General features: G+C 40.8%; 1 protein-coding gene across 2 annotated transcripts in view; it reads left to right on the forward strand.

The window, feature by feature from the left end:
• Positions 1–19,782, forward strand: part of nfat5b (nuclear factor of activated T cells 5b) — a 171,234-nt gene that overhangs the window by 31,033 nt on the left and 120,419 nt on the right. Inside the window, exon 1 of one of the 2 annotated variants that reach the window (XM_078210661.1) lies at positions 10,170–10,193. The exons of the other annotated variant lie outside the window; for it this stretch is intronic. The gene's annotated coding sequence lies outside the window, so the exon portion shown is untranslated. Of the gene's footprint in view, positions 1–10,169; positions 10,194–19,782 lie in introns of those variants that run through there. 2 annotated transcript variants of the gene reach the window in all.

Raw genomic sequence — 19,782 nt, forward strand, 5'->3', positions numbered from 1 at the left:
ACCATCATTGAATTTCACCATCAACAACAACTTGGGTTCACTGTTGATCACAACCTTAACTAGACCAACTATATCAATACTCTGGCTTGAAGAGGAAGTCAGAGGTTGGGTATGATGGGATGATTCAACTTCTGACTTCCTAAAGCCTTTCCACATTCTACAAAGCATAAGTCAAGAGTGTGATGGAATAATCAACATTTGACTGCATAATTGCAGCTCAAGCAACGCTTGAGGAGCTTCACACCATTCAGAACAAAACAGTTTGCTTGATCAACACCATCTACCACCTTAAACATTTACTTCCTCTACCACCAGTGCACCATGGTTGCAGTGTGCAATATTTGTAAGATGCACAGCAGCAACTTGCCAAGGCCTCTTCAACAGCATCACTCAAACTTGTGACCTCTACCATGTAGAAGAACAGGGCAGTAGGCACATGGGTACACTGCCACCTACATATTTCCTTTCAAGGCATACACCATCCTGACTTAGGAATGTATTGCTGTTCCTTAATCGCCACTGTGTCAAAATCCCGGTACTCCTTCATAAGCAGCACTGTTGATGTACCTGCTCCACTTGGACCACAGTGGTTCTAGAAGGCAGAACACCACTGCCTTTTTGAGAACAATTATGCTTGCAATAAATGCTGCCCTTGTTAGCTAGCAATGCCCATTTTCTGTTACTATGAGGTTTCTTAATTTGTTTCAAGTTTACTTACCTGAATATGGGGTTGCTCTTTTTGCTTTGGTTTGTTTCAGTAATTCTGAATTGCAATATTTTGTTTGCAGTGTTGAATTTTGTAGTTAATTATTTGACTTTCTGTGCTCGTTGTTTTGGTTAATACAGCTTTTGAGTTGCACTTACTGAGAAAAAGTTGGTTATGAAATTCTGTACTCAGTTCATTCTAATGAATAAACCAGAGAAGCCAGTTTACAAATAACTGGATGGCAGACGTTGCACTTTCGTAATTGTTATGCATAAAAAAATATCTGTTTTAACATTCTCAACTCTTAAATCAGACTGTCATCAGTTCAAATCCCACAACTGAACTTGAGCAAAGAATCTAGATTGGCACTTAAGTTTAGTACTGAGGGAGTATGTTACCATTAGTGGTGGTGTTTTCTTTTGGATGAAAAGTGAAACTGAGGCCCTGCCTGTCTTCTCCGATGGATCCTGTGACACTATTTGAAGGGTGCTCTCAATGTCCTGGACAAATTTATCCTTCAAACAGTACCACCAAAACGGGTTAATAGGTGATTTATCTGATTGCTGTTTATGGGAGGTTGCTGTGTGCAACTTGGTGTGTCCATTTCCCTACATTACCACAGAGTTTAGACTTCAAAAGTACTTAGTTCTGACATCCAGAAGTTATGAAAGACATTTAAAGTATAAGATCTTCCTTTCTGAAGTTTAAAAACCACAATAAAATATTCACACACTAGTAAGTAAAATTTGTTATGACACTCATTTTAAAATCTATAAATCCACACAATTCCGAGAGTTATTTGATCTGGAAAGCTGAAAGAATTCAGTTATTACTACATAAAATACTCTATTTCGCATCACCACTATGACAACTTTTAATTATATAACACTTGCGTGCTTTATAGAGCACAGTGGTTAGCACAGCTGCCTCACAGCGCGAGGGCCCTGGGTTCAGTTCCAGCCTTGGTCACTATTTATGCGGAGTCTGCATGTTCTAGACATGTCTCAGTGGGTTTCCTCTGGGTGCTCTGGTTTCCTCCCACAATCCGAAAGACGTGCTGGTTAGGTGCATTGGTCATGCTAAATTCTTCCTCAGTGTACCGAACAAGTGCCGGAGTGTGGCGATTGCGGGACTTTCACAGTAACTTCATTGCACTGTTAATGTAAGCCTGCTTGTGTCACTAATAAATATACTTTAAAACTTTAAGGAAGCCAATTGATACCACTCAGTAGTCTGGGGAGGCGGTGGTGTAGAAGTATTGTCACTGGAACAGCAACAGTCAGGTTCATGGCACCACGGGTGCCTCTGCTGCACAGAAGGGCAGGAAAATGAGCAGCAGGGCTATAGTGATGGGGGATTCAGTATTAAGAGGTACAGACAGGGGCTTCTGTGGCTGCAGACGTGAGTCCAAGATGGTATGTTGTTTCCCTGGTGCCAGGGTTAGGGATGTCACAAGCGGCTGCAGGACATTCTGGAGAGGGAGGGTGAACAGCCAGTGGTCGGGGTATACATAGTACCAACAACAAAGGGATGAGATCCTGAAAGCTGAATATAGGAAGTTCAGAGATAAATTAAAATGCAGAACCTCAAATGTAGTAATCTCCGAATTACTCCCAGTACCACGCACTAGCAAGAGCAGGAATAAGAGGATAGATCAGATGAATGTGTGGCTGGAGAAATGGTGTACCAGGGAGGGTTTAGATTCTTGAGGCATTGGGACTGGTTCTTAGGAAGGTGGGATCTATACAGGATGGACAGGTTGCACCTGGGCAAAGCTGGGCCAATATCCTCGTGGGGGCTTTTGCTAGTTCCACTGGGGAGGTTTTAAACTAGTATGGCAGGGGGATGGGAACCAAAAGGTAGGCTTCGATGGCTCAGATTGAGATTAGGAAATGGGAGGTAGAACATTAGTTAGAGAGTTGTAGAGTTTTACAGCATGAAAACAGGCCCTTGGGCCCAACTTGTCCACGCTGCCCAGTTTTTAACATTAATGCAAGGAGTATTACAAGCCAGACAGATGACCTAAGGGCACAGACACATGGCAGCATAATGTTGTTGTTATAATGGAAACTTGGCTAAAGGAGGGGCAAAACTGGCAGCTAAATATTCCTTGATAGAGTTTTCAGGCAGGATAGTGTGGGTGACAATAAAAGGAGGGGAGTAGCATTATTGGTTAAAGAATCAATTACATTTGTGAGAGAATAATAGGCTAAATGGGTTAACAAATGAGGCTTTGCAGGTTGAGTTTAGGAATAAAAAAGTCACACGTAGAACATATATTTAGACAAATTTCTGCCTTTAGAAATAAGAGGGCAATAATAGGAGAAGAATTTAACTATCCCAATCTCAACTAGGTTCCAAACAATATAAGGGGCATTGAGGGTGAAAAATTCATGTCGTGTCCAGGAAAATGTTTTCAAACAATACGTGACAAGCCCAATGAATGGAGACTCAATTCTGGATTTAGTCTTGGGAAATGAAGGTGGGCAAGTGGGTGAAGTGACAGTGGGCAACCATATCTGGGATAGTGAATACAATTCGGTTAGATTTAGTATTATTATGGAAAAGGACAGGGATAAATCAGGAGTAAAAGTTTTAAACTGGGAAAAGGCAAACTTTATAAAACTGAGAAGTGATTTGGCTGAGATGGATTGGACAAGACCGCGAATGGATATATCAATTGTAAACCAGTGGGAAGAACTAATAAGTGAGATCCATCCTTTAGGGTACAAAGCAGACATGTCATCTTCAAAAATAAGAATGGTACTGCTAAATCGAGACCCCCTCAATGGTTATCTAAAAAAAATACAGGGAAAGATTACACAGAAAAAGAAAGCTTATGATAGTCACAAAAAATTCAACACTGCAGATAGCTTAGAGGAGTATGAAGATACAGGAATCATTATTTTTTTAAAAAGGAAATCAAAGAGAGGGCGTGAAAAAATATTAGCAAGCAAGATTAAGGAGAACCCAAAGATGTTTTACCAGTACACAAACAGCAAAAGGACAATTGAGGAAGAAGTGGGACCTATCAGAGATGAACAAGGGAACTTGTGTGAAAATGCAGAGAATACTTGAAGTGTTTTAAATGAATTTTTTGTCTCCATTTTCTCAAAGGTTAGGTGGATTGGCCATGCTAAATTGCCTCTTTGTGTCAGGGGGATTAACAGGGTAAATACGTGGGGTTACAAGGATAAGGTCTGGGTGGGTTTGTTGTCGGTGCAAGTTCAATGGGGCAAATGGCCTCCTTTTGCACTGTAGGGATTCTATGTAAGGAAAGGGGTGATCCGGATATAGTAATCCAAAAGGAGAAGTGTGAAATATTGGATAAAATAATCATCACAGGAGAGGAAGTGTTAGAGGAGTTTAATCCTTGAAAGTGGATAAGTCGCCAGGACCAGATGGATTGTTCCTGAAGATGGAGGTCAGGGAGGAAATAGTAGGTGCTCTGAGGATTATTTTCCAATCTTCACTAGACACAGGTGAGCTGCTGGAGGACTGGAGAATGCAAATGTTGTTCTGTTCTTTAAAAAGGAAGTGCAAAATAATTATAGACCAATTAGCCTTACTTCGGTGGTGGGAAAATTGTTAGAATCAATCCTGAGAGATCCGATAAACTCACTTCATAAAGGCATGGACTAGTCAGGGATAGTCAGCATGGCTTTGTTAAGGGAAGGTCATGCCGTACAAATTTGATTGAAATCTTTGAGTAAGTGACGAGAAGGATCGATGAGGATAGTGCAGTGGATGTTGTCTACATGGATTTTTGTAAGACATTTGACAAGGTCTCATATGGCAGACTGGTCAAAAAAAAGCCCATGGGATACAGGGTACTGTGGTGAATTGGATCCAATGTTGGCTTTGTAACAGGAACCAAAGACTAATGATTGATGGCTGCCCTTGCGAATGGAAAGCTGTTTCAAGTGGTGTTCCACACGGCTCAGTGTTGGGACCCCTGCTGTTTGTTTTCTATGTTAACAATTTGGACTTGAACATGGGGGCACAACTGGGGAATTTGCAGATGACACAAAAATTGGCCGTATACTGTAGAGGATAGCTGTAAGCTCAAATGATATAGATGTGGGCAGGAAAGTGGCAGATGGAGTATAGCCATGATGAGTGGAGATTTAGGGAGATCAAACAGTAAAAGGGAATAGAGAGCAATGGGAATATACTGAAAGGGACAGATAGTGAGCAGTCTTGGCATGCAAGTGCACAGGTCCTGAAAGGAAGCAGTATAGGTAGATAAGGTTGCAAAAGAATGTATACAAAATGCTGCTCTTCATTGGCTGAGGTATAGAATACAAAAGCAGTGCTACAGTGATGAAACTGTATGGGACACTGGTGAGACCACCAGTATTATAGTTCTGGTCACCACATTACAGGAAGAACATAGTTCCTTTGGAGAGAATACAGAGAAAATTTTGTAGAATTTTGCCAGGGCTCGAGAATTGTAGCTCTGAAGAGAGATTGGAGAGGTTGGGGTTATTTTTCTTGGAACAGAGAAGGCTGAGGGGTGACATGATTGAGGTATACAAAATTCTGAGGAGGAGAGATAGAGTGGACAGGAGTAACCTGTTTCCCTTGACAGTGTTAAAAATCAGGGGTTATAGGTAAGTGGCAGAAGGATTAGAGGAGACGAGGAAAAATGTTTTCACGCAGAGGGTTGTGGATGTCTTGAATTTGCTCCTGAGTTGTTGATGGAGGCAGAGACCCTAAACCCATTTAAAAAGTACCTGGATCTGCACCTTAAGTGTTGTAAGTTGCATGGCAATGGGCTGTGTGCAGGAAGATGGGATTAGAAAGAGCACCTGCGTGGGTCGAATGGTCCACTTCTATGCTGTATCATTTCTATGATTCTATGGACTAGTAATCCAGAGACTGGGAAACACGCTGGGGACCCTGGTTTGAATCCCACTGAGGCAGATGTTGAATTCGATAAATATCTGGAATTAAAAGAAACCATGGTTGATTGTTGTAAAGATCCATCTTGTTCACTAATTCTTCATAGGGAAGGAAATCTGCCATCTTTACTTGGTTTGGCCTACATGTGACTCCAGACCCATAACAATGTGATTAAGCCTTAATGGCCTCTGTAATGGCCTCAGTTTATGGGCATTTAGGGATGGGCAATAAATGCTGGCCCAGCCAATGACATCCACATCCTGTGAATAAATGGAAAAAAAAGTAAAATTAATACAAACATTTAGATTCTAGCATTGTGACATCTCAATAATGTTAAGAGCATGGCTGATGGTAAATGCCAAGCGGCTTAAATCCCAGAAGGAAAACTTGATACAACTGCCCTCACGTTTGTGTTTGCAATTTGTATAGCATTAGGAGATGTTTTTAAATCCAGAAATGCTGTCCTTGAATACTTGGCATGATTTTATAGCCAAGTAAATGTTTATTAAGAAATAAGAGAAAAAAAATAAAGTAGAAGTACACAAATAAAAGAAAGGCTTCACACAGTACCAATACTTTAAACAGTTCCAAACAATCTTAATTTAACTCTCTTCACAGCTAACCTTCTCCAATCTGTTCAACATCACCATTAAAGATTTTACAGTCTATAAAAGTACAGTAACTTTCACCACACAGTGCCTTTAGTCCTCTCTTGGGGTGCCCTCTGAAGTATCCCAGCAGTTGGCTTTTCAGATCTGGTTTCATTCTCACTGCTTGCTGGGAATTAACCAACTATTCCTGTTAATGGCTGAGACCTTTTGTAGGTTTCAGAATCTCCTTAAGTACGTTCTTTCCCTTTATCCCACCATTGTCTTGTCAATATTCTCTGCTGTCTCTCAGAATTGATTAATTTCATCTCTTTACTTCAGCTTTTAGAATTAAAAATAAACTTCCTTTATCCACAGATGACACCTTTCTTTCACATCTTGCATTTCTTATCCTTTGAACCACAACAATCCATTCAAATCTATTCCTATTCTATAACCATCTGTTGTATAACCATCCTTAACAAGTTAACTTGGGCATATATCTCTGTTTGAAGTTCTGCTAGGCTCATTAACATATCAAACTCACAATTTGCATTCATACAGTCACTCTGTCCCTTGCTTTAATCACCATTCACATACCCTAACTGTTTAAAATATGACCAAAATATTACAGTTTTTTTAGATTTTCTTGAAAATTGTGCAATATTTGAATGACTGAAAGGATTGTTCTTCTAAAATCACAAAACTTATTTGGAATTACAGTTGTGAATTTAAGACCAATGACAGGCAGATAGAAAAAGATCTAATAGACTATTTAGCCTGTCTCTCACAATCACAATGCCTCATGAACCACAGTATACGTACTTTCCACCCTACACGAAAAGTCCATAATTGCTTGGAAGAGGTTGGAAAAACCAGGCCAGTTGGGAAAGCAATTCTTCCTCTCTAATCCCCTTCGGCAATCAGAAGCAGTCCAAGAGACCACCCTGGCTTTGATTAATGTTAAACAGTGGGTACCAGACACTGTACTTTTAAACAATTAAGTGAATCAGTGTTCATGACATGTCAGCAATCTGTTCCATTGATCTACTGTTGACTGGAGAAAAAAACTGGCTCCAAACCTCTGATCTAGTCCTTGAGATTTGACCTACTGGTCCACTTTAACCTATTTACTTGAAACAAAATGTCTATATAAATGCAACCTAATCCCATCATCATTTTAGAAACTTTGATTACATCACCCCAAAGTTTATGCTTGTAAAGTTCCTGCTCTTATATTCATCCGTGGGATATGGGATGTGTGCAATGACGACATTTCTTTTTCATCCCTAACTGCCCAAGCTGGTGATGAATTGTCATCTTTAATTCCTGTAGCCCATGCCTACCCATATACCCACAGAGTTGTTAAAGAACCAGTGACAGTAAAGGAATACTGATTATAGTTCAAAGTTTGGATGGTGTGTGACTTGAAGGGGAACTAGCAGGTAGTGTGCTTGATGTCCTTATTCTTGGTGTTAAAGGTCATGGATTTGGAAACTGCTGCAAAAGCAGCCTTGGCGAGTTACTGCAGTGCATCTTGTAGATGGTACGAACTGTGACCACATTATGTCAAAGGCGCAGGTAGTGAATGGGGTGCCAGTCAAATGGACTGCTTTTATCCTGGATGGGTGTCAGGCTTTTTGAGTGTTGTCAGAGCTACACACATTCAAACAAGTAGAGAATAATTCATCACACTCCCAACTTGAACTTTCAGCAGTCAGGTGATGAGTTAGTTGTCATAGAATTCCCAACCTCGGAGCTGCTTTTGTAGCTGGTCTGGTTCAGTTTCTGGTCAATGGTAACTGCTAGGATATTGACAATTGGGGATTTAACTGAGTGCCAGTGAAAGTGTTTAGATTCTTTGGGTTTGGTCATTGCCTGGAACTTGTGTGATGTGAATGTTAGTTGCTATTTATCAGTTCAAGCCTGAATGTTATCCAGACTTTCCATGTGCAAACAGACGGTTTTAATATCTGAGGAGTTGTGAATGGAACTGAACATTACAGAAATATTCCCTACTTCCGACCTGATGGCAGAGAGGGAAAGTCATTAATGAAGCAGATTAAGATGGTTGGGCGCAGGACACTGCCCTGAGAAGTTGCAGTGATGTCCTAAGTGTGAGATGATTGGCTTCCAAACATCTTCCTTTGTGCTAGGTATGATACCATCAGTGGAGAGTTTCCAATGATTACCATTGAATTCAATTTTGTTAAGGCTGTTCGGTGCTGCACTCTGCTTTTGACGTCAAGGCAGTATTTGACTTTCATCTCATTTCTGGAATTAATCCTTTCGTTCATGTTTGGACCAAGCCTCTAATGGGCTCTGGAACTGAGGCAGAATGCAAACTGAGTATTGGTGAGCAAGTGCTGTTTCACAACGTTTTCAACAACACCATCCATCATCTTTGTTCATAGAGTACACTAATGGGGTGATAATGGCCAGGTTGAATTCATCCTGCTCTTTATGGACAAGCCATACCGAGGCAATTTCCACACTGTTGGATAGATGTCAGGGTTGGAACTATAATGAACAGATTGGCTAGGAGCGCAGCTAGTTCTTGAGCCCAAGTCTTCAGCACTACGGCCAGCATGTTGTCTTCGAGCCTATCTGGAAAATTGAGATGCTTTAAACAGGGAACTAATCTAGTGGCTTTTACCTACACCCTGACTAAAACTGCAGTGTCGCACACCTTATGAACATTATTGGAACTAAGGTTTTACCACGGTCTTGTACAAGATCAGAATGGTATGTTTTGTCCTCTTGTGAATGGTCAAGAAATACCTTATTTACTCAAGCTGTTGCTCCACTGCAGTGGTCATGTTTTTTTTAGAGACCTGTGCCCAGATTTCTTTCTCCATCAGCTTTAGTATTTTTCCTTGAAGGTGTTGTTCATTGTGTGATATATAGTGCAAAATGATGTGAGCAGGGTAGCCATTATCCTGCAGGATGCCTTTGATGTGCTCTATTTCAGCATCAAGCTTGCATGGTGAGCAATGGCTTGGGCCCTATTTACAGGGTTGCCAATAAGGCCAGTCTTGTAGTGTGTGAAATTCTTAAGTTACATACATGTATATTGACCAGTGAAGGTAGGTTTGCGGTAGATCTTGGTAGAGAAACTGCTGACAAATTTCTCAACTAGTACGTCAAGGAAAGGGAGTTAATTTACCTACTCCATTTCAAAGGTGAATTTGAGCAAAAGATGGAGCCCGTTAAGATATGTAAGCAAATTATTACATCCAGCTGCAGATTTTAAATATAGCAAACTTGTCATCCACATATCAGAAATATACGAAGGGAGCAATCGGCTTCGTGTTTTTATATGATGAATGTGAGTAATTTTATGCTTAACTATTATAGTGTTATAAATATAAAGTCCATTATAATTATGGAATTTCTCACTCTTTTTGTCACTGCCATGACAAATATATGGGTAGTTTTAAAAATTTCTTTCATAGAATGTGAGCATCACATGCAAGGCCACTATTTGTTGTCCATACCTAAAAAGATGGCAGTGAGCCACTGCTGCAGTCCATGTGGATGTAGGTACACCCACAACTTTGTTAGGAAGGAAGTTCCCAGGTTTTTGGCTTAATTGAACAATGTGACTTTATGCTATTTTCATGGTCTTCACATTTTAGTGACCTGGCAGGAAGAACCTTGATGCAATAAGATTTTACTGGTGTTGTAATGAATAGTTTCACAAATGTAAATATTTCAAGAAATTTGTTACGTTTTTGTTGTTTTATACAGCTTATTGATTTGGGCAAACAAACTGTTCAGATATTGCTTATCTCCTTGTGGCCCCTTTGTAAGGGTCAAGTCCAAAGATCCTGTGTTTGATGTTTTGAACAGTACAGAAATAAAAAGACTACATAGCTGTTTTTCCTAAGCTCTCTAGTTGTCCAGATTTTTTTTTTGATGAATCCCAATCACTGACATTGCATACCTTTTTGATGGAAATCAAGGTGAAGCAGATTGGTAACATGGACATCTGGGTAAGATGCTCTATACCCTATGAGCTGATTGGCTTCCTTCTGCACAGTAGGAATTCTATGGTTCTATGAACAAAAATGTGAAGAAATTAGGAAAACAAAAATGGGGGGAAAAGCTAAATGGGGGTAAATCACCTGCCAGAATTAGGGGAAAAATTGATGGAAAGGCAAACTGAATAGGGCAGAAAAATACATGGTAGATGGGGAAAATCTCTTCAGATACATAAATGAATCTTTTAATTATTTCAACTACATTTAAAAAATTGAAAATAAAACTTTTGTCCATTCTGTTGTTCTCACTTTTGATTTGTTTATGTAATTCTGATCAATTGCTGGAATCCCAGGGCTCTGGATCCTCTGTGACCTGTCAGGCCATGGTCCTTTTTGTGGTTCCAACCATTGCTTTGGTACTTGGGTTTCCATAGAATCCCTCCAGTGCAGAAAGAGGCCCATCATGTTACTTAATTTACCAGTGTCAAAATTTAGCATTGTAAAATATTTTAACTTTGAGATTATGAAGTTTAATTTTTGTTTTGGTACGGGTGAACCTACAGAACCTAAACTGCAGTTTTAATATTGATGCATTAGTTCCCATCGGAATCAATTAAAGTTGGAATTTCAGGAATGCAACTGTAACTTCAACTAAGGACTTAGCATAGTTTGCTTCTGTAGTGGATGATGTTATTCAGGTAATACATGTTTATTTTTAATTCACTTTGTGCAAATTGCTTTATTTAGTACAAACTTGGCAGTTTCTTTGACTGTCTGAGAATTCCTAACAGATTCTTTTATGTGCATAATATCAAAGCAGCACAAATCGGTGAAAAAGGTGTAACTGTGATATCAGGTGATGACTCAATGGTGTTGCCATCGTACTGGGCGACACAGTGGTTAGCACAGCGCCAGGGACCTGGGTTCGATTCCTGGCTTGGGTCACTGCCTGTGGAGTTTGCACATTCTTCCTTTGTCCGCGTGGGTTCCCTCCAGGTGCTCTGGTTTCCTCCCACAATCCAAAGGTGTACGGGTTAGGTGGACATACTAAATTGCCCCTCAGTGTCAGGGGGACTAGCTTGGGTAAATGCATGGAGTTATGGGGATAGGGCCTGGGTGGGATTGTGGTCAGTGCAGACTCAATGGGCCGAATGGCCACCTCCTGCACTGTAGGATTCTATGATTCTGTACTCTGCAATAAACTTTGTGGAAAAATTGTGGGATACATGCATTCATGATGGGCATTGTGCAAAATATTGACTTAATTATTTGTAACCCTTAACCTTTCAAGAACTCCATGGGGCATGAAGGTACTGTTTTACAAGAATATTTTAAAATATATTTCAGGGTGCATATCTTCAAAAGTTTGTTGTATCCTTCAGTGTATTTTATGAAAGATGCTTGAGTTACGTTTGAACTAAAATATTCCTGCTACAAGTAGTTATAAGCCATCACCTTGTTATCATCAAGGACCCTTGGTTAATGCCGTTTAACTACTGATGTTGGTTGATTTTTTTAACAAATTCTCGACTTTGGAAATTATTTTCTCAGTCATAATGCAATTTAGTTAAAATGTAATTACAGGCTACTAGATGGCTTACTTAAGTAAGTGCTAAGCCATAGAAAGAAATAATTAATTTTCATTTATATAGCTTTCATGTCCTCAAGATATTCTAAAGTGGTTCACAACAATTGAAATGCTTTTAAAATTTAGTCACTCCTGTCATGTAGACATCCAGTTTGTGCTCAGCTAGGCCCAATGAGCAATAAGATAGGTGCCTAGATAATCTGTTGTAGTGGTGACAGTCCAAGGGTAAAGATTGTCCAAGACATTGGAAAAACTTTGAAGCTCTTTTTGGACAGTGCATTAATATCTATCATAGGCTAGCGAGGACAGATTGGATCTTGGTTAAACATCTCATTTCAAAGACGTTGCAGCATTCCCTTAACATTCTAAAATGCTTCACAGAGGTGTAATGAATAAAGCAGAGCCAAAGAAGGAGAACTTGAAGCATGGGGAGGTGCAGGATGACAAAAATTTGATCAAAGAAGTTGACTTTATGGAGGCCCCAAAGGAGAGGAAGGTGGAGGGTGGAACAACTTGGAGTGGGTTTGTAATGTCTTAACTATGTAAAATGTTATGGGTTTTACACAAAAAGAAAAATATGTGGTTTGCACACCTAGATTCAAAGTAACACACAACAGGTTTATTGAAAGAGATGTTCTCTGTACAGAGTACAAACTGAAACTAAACATCAGCCAGTGAAACATTGATTTATTATTGCCATATGTATTAGTATAGAGTGAAAAATATTGTTTCTTGGGCGCTATACAGACAAAGCATACTGTACATAGTGAAGGAAGAGGAGCCGGTGCAGAAAGTCCCTCATGGTAGGTTGGTGCAAAAGGTTGGATCTCATGGGATAAAGGGGGAGGTGGCTAGATGGGTGGAGAACTGACTTGGTCACAGAATAAGGCTTTTGCTACCAAATAAACCTGTTGGACTTTAACCTGGTGTTGTTAAACTTCTTACTGTGTTTACCCCAGTCCAACGCCGGCATCTCCACATCTTGGTCACAGAAGACAGAGGGTGGTAGTGGAAGGGTCTTTTTCCGGCTGGATGCCTGTGACTAGTGGTGTTCCGCAGGGCTCTGTATTGGGACCTCTGCTGTTTGTGATCTATATAAACGATCTGGAGGAAGGTGTGACTGGGGTGATCAGTAAGTTTGCGGACGACACAAAAATGGCTGGACTTGCAGATAGTGAGGAACATTGTCAGAGGCTACAGAAGGATATAGATAGGCTGGAAATTTGGGCAAAGAAATGGCAGTTGGAGTTCAATCCAGATAAATGCGAAGTGATGCATTTTGGTAGAACTAACATGGGGGGAGCTATACAATAAATGGCAAAACCATAAAGGGTGTAGATACGCAGAGGGACCTGGGTGTGCAAGTCCACAGATCCTTGAAGGTGACGTCACACGTGGAGAAGGTAGTGAAGAAGGCATATGGCATGCTTGCCTTTATAGGACGGGGCATAGAGTATAAAAGTTGGGGTCTGATGTTGCGGTTGTATAGAACGTTGGTTCGGCCCCATTTGGAATACTGCATCCAGTTCTGGTCGCCACACTACCAGAAGGACATGGAGGCTTTAAAGAGAGTGCAGAGGAGGTTTACCAGGATGTTGCCTGGTATGGAAGGGCTTAGTTATGAGGAGAGATTGGGTAAACTGGGGTTGTTCTCACTGGAAAGATGGAGGACGAGGGGAGACTTAATAGAGGTGTATAAAATTATGAAAGGCATAGATAGGGTGAACGGTGGGAAGCTTTTCCCCAGGTCGGTGGTGACGTTCACGAGGGGTCATAGGTTCAAGGTGAAGGGGGGGAGGTTTAACACAGATATCAGAAGGACATATTTTACACAGAGGGTGGTGGGGGCCTGGAATGCGCTGTCGGGCAAGGTGGTGGAGGCGGACACACTGGGAATGTTTAAGACTTATCTAGATAGCCACATGAACGGAGTGGGAATGGAGGGATACAAACGAATGGTCTAGTTTGGACCAGGGAGCGGCGCGGGCTTGGAGGGCCGAAGGGCCTGTTCCTGTGCTGTATTGTTCTTTGTTCTTTATTGTTGCAGTCAAAGCTAGGGTGCACAGAAAGATCAACTTGACATCGCCATAAAATCATGTGACCAGCTCTTAAATCAATCATGCAACTACTTGAATGTATAACCGGATTCAAGAGAATGGGACCTACACAGGTTCCATATGACTGCCAGTCATGGGATGAAAGGCAAAGGTTTGAGCAAGAGGCAAGAGTTTATAGACTTTTCGTAGAATCCCTATAGCGCAGAAAGAGGCCATTTGGCCCATTTAGTCTGCACCAACCACAATTCCTCCCAGCCCCTAACCCCATAGCCCCACGTATTTACCCTGCTAGTCCTCCTGACACTAAGTGGCAATTTAGAATGGCCAATCAACCTAACCCGCACACCTTTGGACTGTGGGAGGAAACCCATGCAGACACAGGGAGAACATGCAAGCTCCACACAGACAGTGACCCAAACTGGGAATCAAACCCAGGTCCCTGACGCTGTGAGGCAACAGTGCTAACCACCGTGCCACCGAGCCGCCCAAGAGGTGTAATTGCAGGGATGGAAGAGATTACAGGTGAGGTGGGGGTTTAAAAGTCTGTCTGTTTGTCTCTAAATGTTCCAACTTGTCCAGACCAGCAATTTTTTTCTCACTCATTGGGCCTATGAGCAGGTTTTCAGATGGATGCATGAATTGCAAAACACTTGTGTGAAGAAAAACAACAAAAATAAAGCAATATCAAAGCAATACATTGTGAATTTAAAAAAAGTTAATAAAAATCATGACTACCATGTGAGAAGGTGAGATGGTGTGCATGTCCAGCTCACTCCCAGCTTCAGAGTGGTGGTCACCCACTGTAAATGGTCATTTTTGAAAGCTTGAATTATGTGCTTATTGTGCATTACTTAGGATAAAATCTTTGTGCTATGGTTTTGTTTACGTACACGATTTAAGTACTAATATCTGCTCTACCATTAAACCTGGTTCATTATTTTTTTCCACGGTACTCTTTGAATTTGTGCTTTTTGTCCTTAGCCTCAAAGTAACTTGAGAACAAATGTGTTCATCAACAATGTTATATATTTGATATTTGTTATTTTATCATTTCACCCAGTGCAATCGATTTAATTTCAGCAATGACACAAATATACATGTTCTAGTAAATCAGCCTTAACATTCATTGTAAGAATCAATAATAGCATTTCAAAGTTTGTTTTAGTCTTTTGAGTTGAAGTCGACCCAACAACACAACCTTGTTCCTGCTACTTCAGCTTGTGACTTTTAACCTCTGATATCTGATTCTGATACCTAATTGACGTCAGCAAACAGGTATCAGAGTTCAGATGTTACAGTTTATTTACATCTGAAGTGTTCATTAATTCTGAATTATAGTTAAATGTTACAGATTTCAAGAAGGCTGCATCATATCAAATTTTATCATAATGATAAACTTAGCTTTTTACATAAAGTTTTGATTTCAGCTTCTACCTTCATCCCGTGTGAATCTCTCAATCATTTATTTTGCTCTGTAAAATGTAATTGGAAGTGAAGGATAGTCACAACTTTACTTCTGGTTTGCTGTTTGTGAGAATACTTCATTATGATTGACAGCATCAAGCAGGATAAGCAATCACTATTACTGGACACTTTACAATCTCAAATTTGGTGTCAAATTCAAACTGATATTGGGAAAGCGGAAATCCACTCCACAAGAGATTCCTAGATCTTTATGGGAAGCTTTCAAGTTTAGCAGTGAGAACCATTGCACCTTTGACAGCAAAATCTGAGGTATTGGGTGCATATTAAAAGTATTATAGCATATTCTGAAGATGATCAGGGGAGTTCACTGGTATTCCAGTCAATATTTATCCCTCGCCTAACAGCACTAAAAAGATAATTTGATTATCACCTAGCTGTTTTTGGGATCTTACTGTAAGCAAATTGACTACCTCGTTTCGAGCATATTTCCAACTAATGTCATTTAGAGAAGAAAATCCTTACCTGGTCTGGCCTTGCTGTGACTCCAGAGCCACAGCAATATGGTCAACTCTTAACTGCCCTCTGAAATCACCTGGCAAGCCACTCAGTTGCATCATTCGCTCAAGAAGGCAACTCACCACCATCTTTTCAAGGGTAACTAGGGGATGGGCAATAAATGCTGGCCAGCCGGTGAAGCCTATGTCCCATGAATGAATAAAATAAATTACAACAATTACCATGCTGCAACTGTAATTAACTAGCTGAAAAGCACGACAGTCTGGAAAGGCACAATATGAATGCAAGATAGAATGACCTGGCAGAATTTTACAGTCCCTCCCCTGCAGGTTTGCAGACTGGTCTGCCATGCCCAATTTAAGTGCTTGAGTGAGCAATTAATGATCACAAGGGCTGTTTCATGCCCGGGTTCAATTTTGATGCTGCTGGGAGGAGTTCCAGAGTGGGGGAAGCCCACAAGTCACCGTGCTCAGGTCTTTGGTTTGAAGGGGAGGTGTATCTCTTCCAATGCCCCCTTTCCACATTGGACATAAGGTCTGTCCCCAAAGGGTGCTCTTCTCCCTGGCCACTCTGTCAAGACCCCCCCACACCTGACTTCCCATGTTCCCGTGCATCACCTCCTCACTTCACCATAAGATCGCGCCAACCTATCTGGTCCTGGATTCTGGGACTTTGAATCTGGGGACTTCTTGCAGTCGAGGCCACTATTGCTACTGGCATTGAAATGCAGACCAATCGGATTGGCCGGCAGTTCTTTGAGGCAGGACTTGCTCCCGAGTCAGCCTCAACTATTGCCAGTTGAGGCTTAAATGGTGTGGGGCAGCTGGTATCAGCAGGGATGCATTCCCGCTGACATTTCGTGAGGTGGGAAATGCCACCATTCAAAAAATTCTGCTCATGGTGAAGTTTACCTGGTGACAAGTGGTTAAGTCTAAATCATACGTTTGAACAATTCTGACTTGTGGTTAATTGTGACTGATGGTTAACTGCATTAGAACCTCTATAAATTGGCAATGACTTGTACCAGCAGCTCCTCACAATCAGAGGTTTAAAGCAAACGACTGAACAGCAGGTGTTTTCACGCAGTGTGTGGAAAAGTGGAGCGACACTGGAGGAAATTTGTAACTGATGGGCCACGATATCTAAGTTACCAACTCCCATGCCCTGGCAGCAATATATAAATCCACAAATGACTGCACCTAGCAATTTGTTGATGGGACAAAAGAGCTGGTTAACTGGTACAATGTCAGCAGTTGGCTTACGACGTCGGGCTCCTGGAATCCAACCTAAAACAGCATCTGTAGAAAAATGGCTTCTGAATGAACAAAGGCCTTTCTTGTGCACAACAATGTTGTTATCATTTGCAATTTTATGGCTCTATTATTTTAATGCATTCCTTTAAGTGGAATGGAGAAGATATGTTATCCTTTTCTCCGCCTCTCTCGAATTGCTGCGTTAAACTAGTATTTTAAAATCAGTATACTGAATTTTTAACTAATGCATGTTATACTCCTTCAGGTGCTCTCCCAGCTATGTAATGTTGCTTGGAGGTAACATATTTTGTCAAAATGATGCATACATTAGTCTGCAGGAAATATGCAGCTATGCTCCTGAGTACATGGCAGATTTTAATTTGCACTCATTGTGCTAAGCATGTGAGATTTTGCAAATACCAATAGATTTTAATTTAAAAATAAATCTATGATGAAAAGGAAAATACCGTGGATGCTGGAAATCTTGTTTCAGGTCCATGACCTTGACCTGCTTCTCTCTCCATAGATGAAGATCGTGCTGCTGAGTATTTACAGTATTTTCCACTTTCAGAAAAGGTCAGGAATATTTGGTTCATGTAATCCAAGTATCTCCTAATTTGAATGGTGTATTTTGATAATTTTCTGGATTATGAAATACTGAGCTTCCTTTTGAATAGTGTGAAATTTACACATTCTTCTGCAGTCCCAATGAACTTGCCAAAAGGCAATGGAACTTAAATAATGTCTTAAGCTGTACTTCATGTATCACTAATTGTGTAATCAAGCAGAAAGTCATGTGATGATTGTTTATTCAAGCAATTGCCACAGTACCATATCAAGAGCAATAAAAGCATTCATTTTCAATCACTGCAAAGTTTTTAGGGGTTGTTATTCCTAATTCTGTTCTTCACTTTGGAGCTCAATCTTTATAAATGTGACAGTAGAGTTAGTAATTATTATATCTGATGAGCAATCAACTCAAATTCCACTGGCAGGTTGTGAAACTCACTTGAATAAATTTCACAATTTGTAGCTAGGACAGTTTTAATAAAAAAAAGTGAAGCTGCTGAATTGCTGTAAAATGCCAAGTGATTTATGATTATACTTCAGGCAACCGACCTGCGTCATCTACCTGGCCTGCCTTGCATGCGACTCCAGTTTGATCCTTAAAGCATTCAACGAATACTTCATTGCTATTGTTCATCTGATCATCATGCACCAGTGATATTCCAAAAATGGAATGCTGCTTTGGCAGTTCCCTACCAACTTCACCTTTGGTCTCCCCAATCAGTGGCAGAAACCTGACAAAACAGATGTGTTGAAAAGCACATTAAATTGTGTTTCACTAATTTGCTAAAGTGGATAATGGGAGTCCTGTAGATTTAGTGTATCTGGACTTCCAGAAGGCATTTGATAAGGTGCCACACAGAAGGTTAATACACAAGGTAAGATCCCACAGGGTTGGGGTAATATATTAGCTTGGATTGAGGATTGGCTAATGAACAGAAAGCAGAGAGTGGGGATAAATGGGTCTTTTTCTGTTTGGCAAGCTGTAACTAGTGGTGTGTCACAGGATTCAGTCCTTGGGCCCCAACTATTTACAATCGATAATAAATGACTTGCAGGGATGGAATGTACTATAGTCACATTTGCAGATGCCAATAAAATAGGTGGGAAAGCAAATTGCAATGTGGAAATAAGAAATTTACAAATGGATATGGATAGGTTAAGTGAGTGGGCCAAAATGCGGCTGATGGAATTTAATGTGGATAAGTGTGAGGTTATCCATTTTTGGTTGGAGGAATAAAAAGGCAACTTATAATCTAAATGGAGAATAACTTCAAAATTCTTTGGTGTAGAGGGATCTGGGTGTTATAGAGTCATAGAGGTTTACAGCATGGAAATAGGCCCTTCGGCCCAACTTGTCCATGCCGCCCAGTTTTTACCCTTATCTTCAGACTGTGCCCAATGTTTTAGATCCCCAACCACCGGAAACAAACTCTTGACGAGAGGGTGATGACAGAAAGCTGCTTTAGTGACTGGGAGCCAGTGTCCAGTGGCGTACCACATATGTGTTGGGTCCCCTATTATTCATCATTTTATATAAATGACATAGATGGCTATGTGGGGGGTAGGATTAGTAAGTTTGCGGATGATAAACGTTGGCCAGGTGGTTAACAGCAAGGCTGAGTGCCTTGGGCTACAAGAAGACTTAGATAGAATGGTCAAACAGGCAGATGGAATTTAACCCTGAAAAGTGAGAGGTGATAGACTTTGGAAGGGGCAATTTTACAAGGAAGTATTCAATGAACGGTATGAAACAAGGAAGTTCTGTAGAACAAAGGGACCTGGGCGTGTTTGTCTACAGATCTCTGAAGGCGGATGAGCATGTTAGTAGGGTAGTGAAAAAGGCATATGGGACACTTGCCTTTATCAATCGAGGCACAGATTACAAAAGCAGGGAAGTCATGTTGGAGTTGTATAGAACTTTGACCCTTGCGCATGAATTGCAGAAAGTTAGTATGCAGGTGCAACAGGTAATAGCATCATAGAATCCCTACAGTGCAGAAGAAGCCATTCAGCCTATTGACTCTGACAGAGTATCAGGCCATCACCCCCCTCCCTCCCCTTCCCCCCCAACCCCACACATTTATCATGGCTGATCCATCTGACCTACATATCTTGGGACACTCAGGGGCAATATAGCATGCCCATTCCAACTAACCTGCACATCTTTGGACTGTAGGAGGAAACCAGAGCAC

Source organism: Mustelus asterias, chromosome 4 (assembly GCF_964213995.1).
Source record: "Mustelus asterias chromosome 4, sMusAst1.hap1.1, whole genome shotgun sequence".
Lineage (NCBI taxonomy): Eukaryota > Metazoa > Chordata > Chondrichthyes > Carcharhiniformes > Triakidae > Mustelus > Mustelus asterias.